Consider the following 10,134-nt stretch of genomic DNA (forward strand, 5'->3'; position numbering starts at 1 on the left):
GGTGCAGCGGGCCCTGGGTTCCTCCTGGTGCAGCGGGCCCTGGGTTCCTCCTGGTGCAGAGGGCCCTGGGTTCCTCCTGGTGCAGAGGGCCCTGGGTTCCTCCTGGTGCAGGACAATGCAAACTAAATAATTTGTTCATAAAGATCTGATGTGTGATTTAAGTGTTACCTTAATTTAATCGAGCAGTGTAGTTTCCATGTTGATGCACCAACTGAAAATAAATGTTGATTTTCAGTATTTTCATTGCAAACATCCACGTTCAGGGACTGTACAAGATGTACAGTACTTTATTTAAGGTTGGATATCAGTTGAGCAGAGTGAAATTTATAAGAACATGTTCTCATGTTGGTGCAGGGGACTCTGGACTTTGAGAAAAGAAAGAAACTCGGTGTAAATAAATTAGAGGCAGCAGGTGAAGTTTCAGAATCTGTTCTTCAAACAGAAACTCTGGGTTCAGTCCCTCGTGGCAGCGTGCCTCTCCTGAAATGTGTTTGTTTGGATGACACTTGACATCTGCCGACTGCAGGAGAGCTCATCCTAGTCTGCACACAGATCTGTACCCGTGAAACACTGCTCCATGAATCAACGCAGGAGAAGGAGACGCTGATTATCAGTGCAGAACCTTTTCAACAGGTGAATATGTTTTAACGTTTCTGTGGCCAGAGGCCGTAACACAGAGCCGTAATGAAGTATGACTGCAGCACTGGTGCTGGCAGCGAAATGAGAAGGCTACATGTCACTGACCTGCACACACACACACACACACACACACACACACACACACACACACACACACACACACACACTCTGTCTTTGATGTTTATGTATAATTTAGGCTGCTGCAGTGCTGGTGAAGGCTAAATGAGGGCACATGGTGTGCATTGTACAAAGCCTGGATGGTACAGAGACCAGCTGGCCTCAGCAGCTCGGGGAAACAGGTGTACTCCTCGCCATGCTGCTGCTTTCACCTCCGTGTTGTACACAGGTTCTTCTGTTGATGCGGCGCTGCAGTGTTTCTTAAAAGTTTTTGCCTCCATGTGCCTGTTCAACTCTCTCAGTGTGTCTCAGATCTCATACTTCTGTAGTAAACACTTCATATTTTGAGTGTACAGGTGCATTAAGTGTGTTCACACTGCATAGTACAGGAAAACGCAGTGTACTACTGGTGCAATCAAAACAGTCCAGAAGCAGAGTGTGGAATAACGGACACTTCTCACCCTCTACGGCCGCCATCTTTGTGACAACATGTTTTTTGCACCAGGTCCCAAAACTTTTCCACCAACAATAATGTGAGTGCTAATGTTAACTTGGTAGCATGGACGTTGTGGCGTAAGTTTGGTTTATGTGTAGGTTGAGATAGCTGTCAAATGTTGGTGACAATGCTCCAACGTCCATTTACAATTTGACATTTAAAAAGAAGATGAAGAAGAAAAAAAGACCCTTGTCACTTCCAGTAAGTGCAAACCCACAGTGCACAATTTGAGACAACACTACCGTCAACCACACAAGAAGTACTTGCGTAGTACTGGTGTAAAAGAGCTGGAAAAGAGCCACAAGTTCCCAGAAAACACCTCCCGTTTGGTGCCTGAAGGCGTGTGACGTGGGCTTTTCTGTCTTTGTTGTGACAGTGGACAGTAGCCTCGCTGAAAAAGTGGCAGTGATATCACAAGCACTTTTCTGAAAAGTTCAGAGATTGTCAACGGCAAGCTCCTGGAGTGGCCGCATGGAAAAGCTGGAGCGCACTAAAAGAAGATGCTGGGTGTGGTGTTGTTTTTTTTGTTTTGTTTTTCCTCGGTGGCTGCATTCTCCTCTCGTCACTGAGAACAACTGAAAAAGACGTTGTTGCCCAGAAAAAACACTGTGTGCACACAGGCCCTAAAAAGCCACAGGAAAAACAGCTGCAGTCCCTAAAAAACACCCACGTTTGGGCACTAATTAGCCGCTGGAAATATAGTGACAGGTCGAGACAAAACACACACATCTGGTGCCTGAAAAGCCACAGACTTGACTTGAAGTCTTGGCCACAAGTCCCTAAAAATGCAGCTGGAGAATGAGCCACATGTTGCTCAAAACACCCACGTTTGAGGGCTAAAAAGCCTCAAGAAAAAAAGCCACGGGTCTCTAAAAAACACCAGCATTTATGGCCTAACAATCTGCTGGGAAAACACTTCCAGGTTGCTAAAAACATGGGGGTTGAAAACCCACAAAAGCAGCTGGAAAAGCAGCCACGGGTCACTTTGACGACCCACATTTGGGGGCTAAAAAGCCGCTGTAAATATGGCGACAGGTCCTGACAAAACACCCAAGGTTTATGCCTGGAAAGCCACAAGACAAACAGCCACAGGTCCCTAAAAACGCCCATATTTGGTGCGAAAAAGCCGCTAGAGAAACAGACACGGGTTGCTTAAAACACAGACGGTTGGGAGTCAACATATGAAATGTGCAAATGTAACATATCCGTGGTTTGCAGACATGTAAAATGCCAACACTTTCTTTTGAACTGTTTGAAGACCTGCTGTTGGATTCAGCGTTTTAATGACTCTAATGGTTTGTAAATAATTAATATTAATCAGAGACTAACAACAAGCTCTTCCACCAACACACCCAGGACTCTGTTTCCTTTATTCCAGCATCCCTCTGCTGGAAAGGCCCTGAAATGTCTTGTTCAAGGGCACAGTGTCAGTCGTATTTTTCCTGCCAGGTCGGCGATTAAAGTCAGAAACTTTCTCTTCACGAGCCAGATCCTCTAACCTTTCCAACACTGCAGCTGTGGGGGTTTCAGTTGTCTGTGTGGAGCTGAGATAAAAGTTAAACCTGGCAGATTCACAGTGAAGAGGATTTACAGCAGTGCGCTCATTAGGAAAAGAAAACAGGAGAAGAATGAAGTAAATGTGTTGATGTCAGAAAACAGCAGGATAAAATGAAAGTAAAGTAAAAGGCTTGTTAAAGGTTTAAATGTTCATGCTGCTTCATAAAGGAAAATAAACCCATCACGACTGCTGCTTCCCAACATGCTCCTGATGTTTGTTGCTGCCCTTGTCCTGACTGAGATGTGGCTGAGGCGGGGAGTTCAGTTTGGACATGCATCAGTGAACATGAGAGCAACACAAACAGGAAGACGTTGCTGTTGGTTACAATAACCTGCGTGAAGCTCAGACACTTTTACAGCTTTAAAATTCTCCTCCATACAGACGGTCAGAGCTCCTCCAGCAGAGGAGGAGACTGCAAACACTGAGTGTGTGACGGCTCCGACGGGCTTTAATCTGTGCAGCACATATTCAAAGGGACGAAATCAAGAAGTGTTTGTTTGTCTTTTCTGTCTCTGAGTGTTTTGAGCTCCTGCAATGTGTTTATTGTGAGTTTGGAACCAGGAAAATGTTGCTGTAATTGATCATTTCATGCGTTCATATTGGAGTTATTGATCGTTTAATGTGTTTATATTGGGCTTATTGATCGTTTCATGTTTCATATTTCCTTTGCGTTATACGTCCACGTAGGATCTCAATGCTGGTCGGCCATTGCGGGATGAATCGGTCGTTGCTGCTACTCACTTCATTCACACCACTTGATTTGTATATTTCACATCATTCGTGTTGCATCCATCGTGTCGCCTGGCAGGAATTCACTGTCACCGCTGTTTTGGGTGCCAAACGTCGGAGCTTTGAGGGACCCACTGCTGTTTTACCAGCGGGATGGTGCCATGAAAAGCTGCTGTTTTTTACCGAGACATTTCTGCATTTCCTGCAAAAAAAAAAATCACAAAAGGCTATTTGAAGCCTAAACTTGACCTTTTTCTGACATTTACTTTCAATGTATCTGCTACATAATGAGGTGCAAATGTGACCTAACTGCAGTAACTTACAGCGCTAACAAGAACAATGAATACGTTGGCATAATTCAATTTATCAACATCTCATTATTATAAGCTTCACAAAAGCGGTTAGTGTGGCGCCTGGACGCCCTGCACAGTTTATATATAGTGTGTATTTTACACAGACAGTATTTGGAGCTCCTCACGTACAGTGTCTGACTGGACAAGCTTCAGACGAGAGAAACAAAGAGACTCCAGCATGCCAGGTGTGTTTATGGGTGTCAGATGAAGGAGTGGAAACAGTTTGTCAGCCTGCAGGCCGAGGATGTGCTGATCCTCACAGCTCAGTAGCTGTCTGACAGACAGGCCGCTCTGCTGCGGCCGCAGAGGCGTGCTGGGAGGAAGTCAGACAGGTCAGAGCAGGAACACACGAGACCGGCCTGATGAAGTGCAGCGCCGCAGATCACACCCAGTCAGACCACTGCCCCGTTTCCTCTCTATCAAGTCTTGATTAAATAGTTTTAAACAAGTCATCATTTTGATTTATTGTTATTACTGTTATTTCTACATCAGGTGACGGTAATATCTGAAAGGAAAGGAGGAGGTTTCTCTGAGGTCTCACAGTGCTGTCAGACAATCACAAAGCCTCTCTGGATTCAATTAACTTAAAGATACCAAAACAATAAAATGTAAATGTACACTGCATGCATTATTAATGCTGCTCTCTTTCCAGTTTTTCTTTATATTACATTTAATCTTTAATGAGTGCATCAGTTTCAGAAAATCGGCCCATTTCATCTCTGCATATTGATTTAAAAACAGACCCAGATTCCCACATTCACATGTACAGATTGAATCAGAAGGAAGAGCACTGGCTCCTCTGCACTGAGGTTGTGCAGGTTTGCAAAAGATAATTAAGTTTTGAGGCTTATGGTTCATGTTTGAGGACAGAAGCAGAACTTAGTGTGATTATTGTGCTCAGAGATGCATGGGTTAATGGAGACATGACTGTAACAGACACACACTGAGCAGTATGACTGAATGATGAATGTTGAGGGACTGTTTGTTCCTCATGATGGGGTGGCGTGCAGAGTAAGGCATGTGGAGTCAGTTCTTTCAGCACCGGGGAGGGACTTGTGTTTTTATTTCAGCTTCAGGGAGGGGCATACATGTTTAAATGGTTGTATGTTGTAATTGTTTTACAACAGATTTTTAAAGAAAACACGCCTTACAAATCTTGGCATTTTTCCAAATTTTGGGGATAATTTTTAGCGACACATTGTCATGTTTTCTTGAAAAAATTACCAAAATGACGCCATTTATAACAGCTAGAAACTATAAAAACAGAAACTATTGTTGGATTCTCAAATATGAGTATATATAAAAAATAACAAATAACAAAAAAATTAAATCTTAGCTTAAACTGGTAAATATTAATATTCTACATTTCATTTAAAATGTGGCAAATAAATAAATAAATGAAATAAAAAAATTAAAAGTTTGCATGAACTAAAAATAAAACTTGTGATGAATGTTCTGATGTTTTTACGCGTTTATTTATCGTGTTAGCCACTAAAAATTGTTTTTGAATAATTCAGTAAAAAGTGAGAATAAAACCACACTGTTGTGAGTTTGTGATTTTCACACACTAACCTGCAGATTTAACATCACAGAGCTTGATAGATTCAACAGCCTCATTGTGTCTGTTGTCCACGCGTCTCAGTCATTCTCCAGCTGTGTTCTTCTTCTTTGCTGTGGCCATGTTTGCTGCCTCGCAGGAAATATCTGCTGTTAGGTCACCGTTTGCCTTCTGTTTGTATAAAAGCACATTAGTTTCATCTGCATAGTTCTTGTACGTACTTGGTGCATGTCAGCAAACTGGATGGAAAAAAGCAAAGTGTCCTTGCTTGTGTGGTGGGCTGCATGTAGTGTACTTTGAACAGTCAGCTGCGAGCCAGACTTTGGACACGTCTACAGAGACTTGACGTGCATGGTCTTTAACAGTCATTTTTGTTGTTAAATGTGAGGCGTTTGTGTTGCGAGTCAGTTTGCTGACGTGATGCAGGGGACTGCTTTGATTGGTGAAACTCACAGGAAACTCCTATGATTGGTCAAATCTGTGGAAAAGTTGCAGTGACTGGACAAAATTGCACAGTTGCACAGAAGTCACCGGGGCTGGTTGATTTTATGTTAATTGTTGTGATCACTCTGCAGGTGAGCTCTGAACCTTTGAATCTCCTGATGGCTGTTATTGAAGTGGAGGAAGACGCTCGTCAGCTTGATTTACGCATAAATGTTGTCAACCCGATTTCACTCTCGACGTGTTTCCCCCTGCCGCCACCGGGCACCATTAAACAATAATAGCAACCGGCCGCATAACACGTCGACGTGAAGGGACACTTTTTTTGGTGGTGTCTGACGCCAGAAGTCACTGACCAAGTGCTAGTATTCATGGACTTTGGAGTGAGACTGGGTGTCTTGTCAAACCCAGAGCTTATGAGGACATGGGGAGTTGTCTTTGTCTCTTAAATGGCACAAATCAAAAGGTAATGGGTGGAACATTTACCCAAGAAGAAAACGTCTTGGTTAGAGTGCAGGATTAGTGATGAGCTCCAGTGATCTGATCACAGTAACAGATTTTAATGAGCAGGTGGATGTTTCACACAGAAGGAGAGCTGACACTGTTACTGTGTGTGTGTGTAGACTGTGATCAGTGTGACATGTTTAGAGTTTGATTGTGTGACCTGACGACTGCTGACAGAGGTGCAGACTGACAGCGCTGGGTGGAAAATGTTTCACGGTCTTACATTTATAATTCTTCAGAGTCTGTTTCCTGACCCTGTGTGGCTGATCAATAATACTCATTAAATCCTGTACTGACACTTGGTCTCTGATAAGTGAAGCTTTGTCTGTGTGAGCTGCAGTCGTCTCTGATATGACTCTAATCTGAAACCTGAGACTCGCTTACAGAGATTTATGTTGATATAGTTTTTGTTCTGATGAAACTTCAGAACACAAAGTGTGAACAAAACGCTGTGTTTTAAAGGTGGCCTGAGGTGAAGTGTAACAAGGCCAGCTCTCTTTGAACCATAGGAGTAAAAGTTGTTAAAAGGCTCATTTCTCATCTCAGATCATTTGAGTTTGACACTGAGAGAGGAGGACCTCAGCAGAGCTCTGGGACAGGCAGGAAGAGGAGCCGTATACATGCTGCATGTCATGTGTCCTCTAATTCACTGTTTTTAATGTAGACATGCGGCAGGTGTGCTCAAACACCAGAGTGTTCCCAAGTGCCTATTTTCTTCTCCTCCATATTTATCACAGACTGATGTTTACTGAAGAAGGAAAGATATCTGCCAGCTGTGACTGGTCCTCCTCACATGACATGCGGTGTGCGCTGCTGCTTTCCAGAAGTTGAACTCAGTTTGTCCCGCACGAACGCGCAAAAAATGTGCCATGATGGTGCAGTGGTTAGCATGCCGCCTCACAGCAAGAGGGTTCCTGGTTTGAAGCCCGGTGGAGGAGCCCTTCAGTGTGGAGTTTGACATGTTCTCCCTGTGTCAGCGCGGGTTTCCTCCAGGTGCTCCGACATGTTCTCCCCGTGTCAGCGTGGGTTTCCTCCAGGTGCTCTGACATGTTCTCCCTGTGTCAGCGTGGGTTTCCTCCAGGTGCTCCGACATGTTCTCCCTGTGTCTCCGTCAGTTCACTGTGTGTCAGGAGAAGGTATTTCTGGGTCAAAATATAATTAGTGGTTGGTGCAGTGATAAAGATCGTCTTCTCTTCTGCTGCTTCTTGTAATACTTAGTGAAGTGACCTGAACCAGTCACACAGAAAAAGAGGTCGTTGGCTGTCAGGGTCCGATTGTTTCAGTGTTTCTGTCAGTGTTGAGAAACTAAACATTCTCTGCACAGTAAATTATTACGCACAGTTAAAACACATGACTGAACTGACTTCTTATGCATGAAAACACTTTGTGCCGCTGACATGAACTGAGACTCACGAAGACATCGTTTAATGATCAGCTGACACTTGTAGTGCCCATGACGTGTAAACTTTCGAATCCCAGCAAATATTTCTTTGTTAAACAACAAGCAGGTCGTAAGAAATGTAACTTTTAAACCCTTCAGGCTCGAATGTCAGGATTTTATAGAGCCCGTGAACAATGCTTTAACTCATGATCATCTTAACGTCATTGGGACAGATTATGCAGCATCGTGCAACGACTCACAGCAGTGAACAGAATCCAGATAAAATCAAATTCCCATGAAAGAGAGACCAAAGTCAAACTTTCTGTCTAAGTTCCCTTCACAGGCAGAAATCCAATATGGAAGCAGAGAGGCCACGTCTGATTAGATCTGGACTAAACAGAGTAAAGACAGCTCGAGATCCTTCATTAATATGATCTCAGCAGGAGAGATCTGCGCTCTCACAGACGGAGGAAACATCCATTAACAGAGAGGAGACTCAGCTGAAGGCTCCACCGGGTCACTCAGGTCTGCAGTGTTATTAACTAATTCAAATTTAGATGGTCACAAATGGACATCTTTGTGTGCAGTATGAGCTCACTAAGGTAATACAACATACCATAGTTGCATCTGTAGCGTCAGTTCCCAAACCGGACCCTACACACTCCATCGCTGAGAGTAACTCTGTTCATCGTCACCGTCACAGCTGAATGAAACTCCCGTCATCCAGGTGTAGGGAATAAACTTAAAAACTAAAAGGCTTTGGGACAAACTTCCCTGTCTGTGGCAGGAAGAGAAACTGTCCTAACCTTTTGTAACCACGGTAAAAAATAAAGCTTATTTCAGCTTTATGTTCTTCATGTGTGTAACAACTGGTGATCAAGGTGAGAGTGGAGTCAACGCACGACTCTGGAGACAGTTTGGTAAAATAACTCTTTACTGGTCAAAGGGAGGTTCAGGTCACAGAAGGAAAATGAGGAGGAATCCAACAGGGACGAGGCAGAGTCAGTCAACTGGCTAGATGAACAAAACCTAAGGAAAGGACACTAGGAACATGACACACACACACACACACACACACACACACACACACACACACACACACACACACACACACACACACACACGGAGCTGAGACGAACTGGCACTGAGAGAAAACAAGACACACTAAACACTCTGGTGAGTGGAAGGATAATGAGACACAGGTGAGGCTGATCAGGGCGGGGCTGACAGTCAGACACAGGTGAGGTCATCAAAGGGAGGGAAGACACACAGGGGCAGGAAGTGAAGTGATCTGAAACGAGAGGAGATGTGAGTTTCAAAGTAAAACAGGAAACAACATCAATGCATGAAATAAAAAAACATGAGCTATGAAACTTGAGATGTGACGATGTATTTGTGGCTCTCATGTGTATGTGCTGCTGTTGTTTACCTCAGGTTTCTATGTTATGTTTTTATCATTAAAAAGAAATTGATAAATAAAATAAATAAATAACTAGAAATAAAACTTACTCCCAAGCTTCTTCGATATCATTTCTGTAACTTTTGTTGTCCATGACGACCAAAAAGTTCAAGTTCCAGAGCTGCCCGGCTCCTTCAGAGTTTTCTTTTGCCTCTTGGTTGCTTCTCTGATTGATGCCCTCCTTGTGTGGTCTGTCAGTTTATTGTAGTTTTATTGTAGGGCCATAATCTTTCCATTTTATAATAATGGATTTAATGGTGCTCCGTGGGATGTTCAAAGTTTGGGATATTTTTTTTATAACCTGACCCTGACCTGTACTTCTCCACAACTTTGTCTCTGACCTGTTTGGTGAGCTCCTTGGTCTTCATAGTGTCGCATGCTTGGCGGTAGCCCTTGCTTAGTTTTATTTTGTTGTGTAACAGTAACATAACATGATGTAAACACATCATATGAGTGACGTCAGTGCACAATGGTTGTATTTAAATTACATACCCTGACTTTTGGTTTCATACGGGACACAAACTGAGGTCTCCTGGATTAAAGTTAGATTTTGTTTGACCCGTCTTCCTCCTCTCCCACCCAGCGCTGACTTTCTTGCTTATTATGCCGGAATTCCACTGGATGCGTGTCCGTTGCAGAACGGCTGCGCTGGTTATCTGCTGCATGCTCCGCCATCCGTCAACACACACCGGCTGCGTTTGCTGTGCTGGACAGCGGGAGTCACGAGGACCCACGAGATCTCGTGAATTCACGCATAATCGTGCGATATAACAAGATGTAGTTTCTATAAACAGAACCACAAAACCAGAGGAGTAGTAGGAAGACATCTGGGTGCACCTCCATGATTAACATCTCCTCGTCCATGGTGTCAACGGGGTGAAATGATGTCTGGAAACTTC

The 10,134-nt window shown here is 43.7% G+C and overlaps 1 protein-coding gene across 1 annotated transcript in view; it reads left to right on the forward strand.

Moving 5' to 3' along the window:
• The window catches only part of LOC126407010 (contactin-associated protein-like 4), a 104,323-nt gene that overhangs the window by 17,483 nt on the left and 76,706 nt on the right, over positions 1 to 10,134 (forward strand). The gene's annotated exons all lie outside the window — the stretch shown is intronic.

Source organism: Epinephelus moara, chromosome 19 (assembly GCF_006386435.1).
Source record: "Epinephelus moara isolate mb chromosome 19, YSFRI_EMoa_1.0, whole genome shotgun sequence".
NCBI classification, from domain to species: Eukaryota; Metazoa; Chordata; class Actinopteri; order Perciformes; family Serranidae; genus Epinephelus; species Epinephelus moara.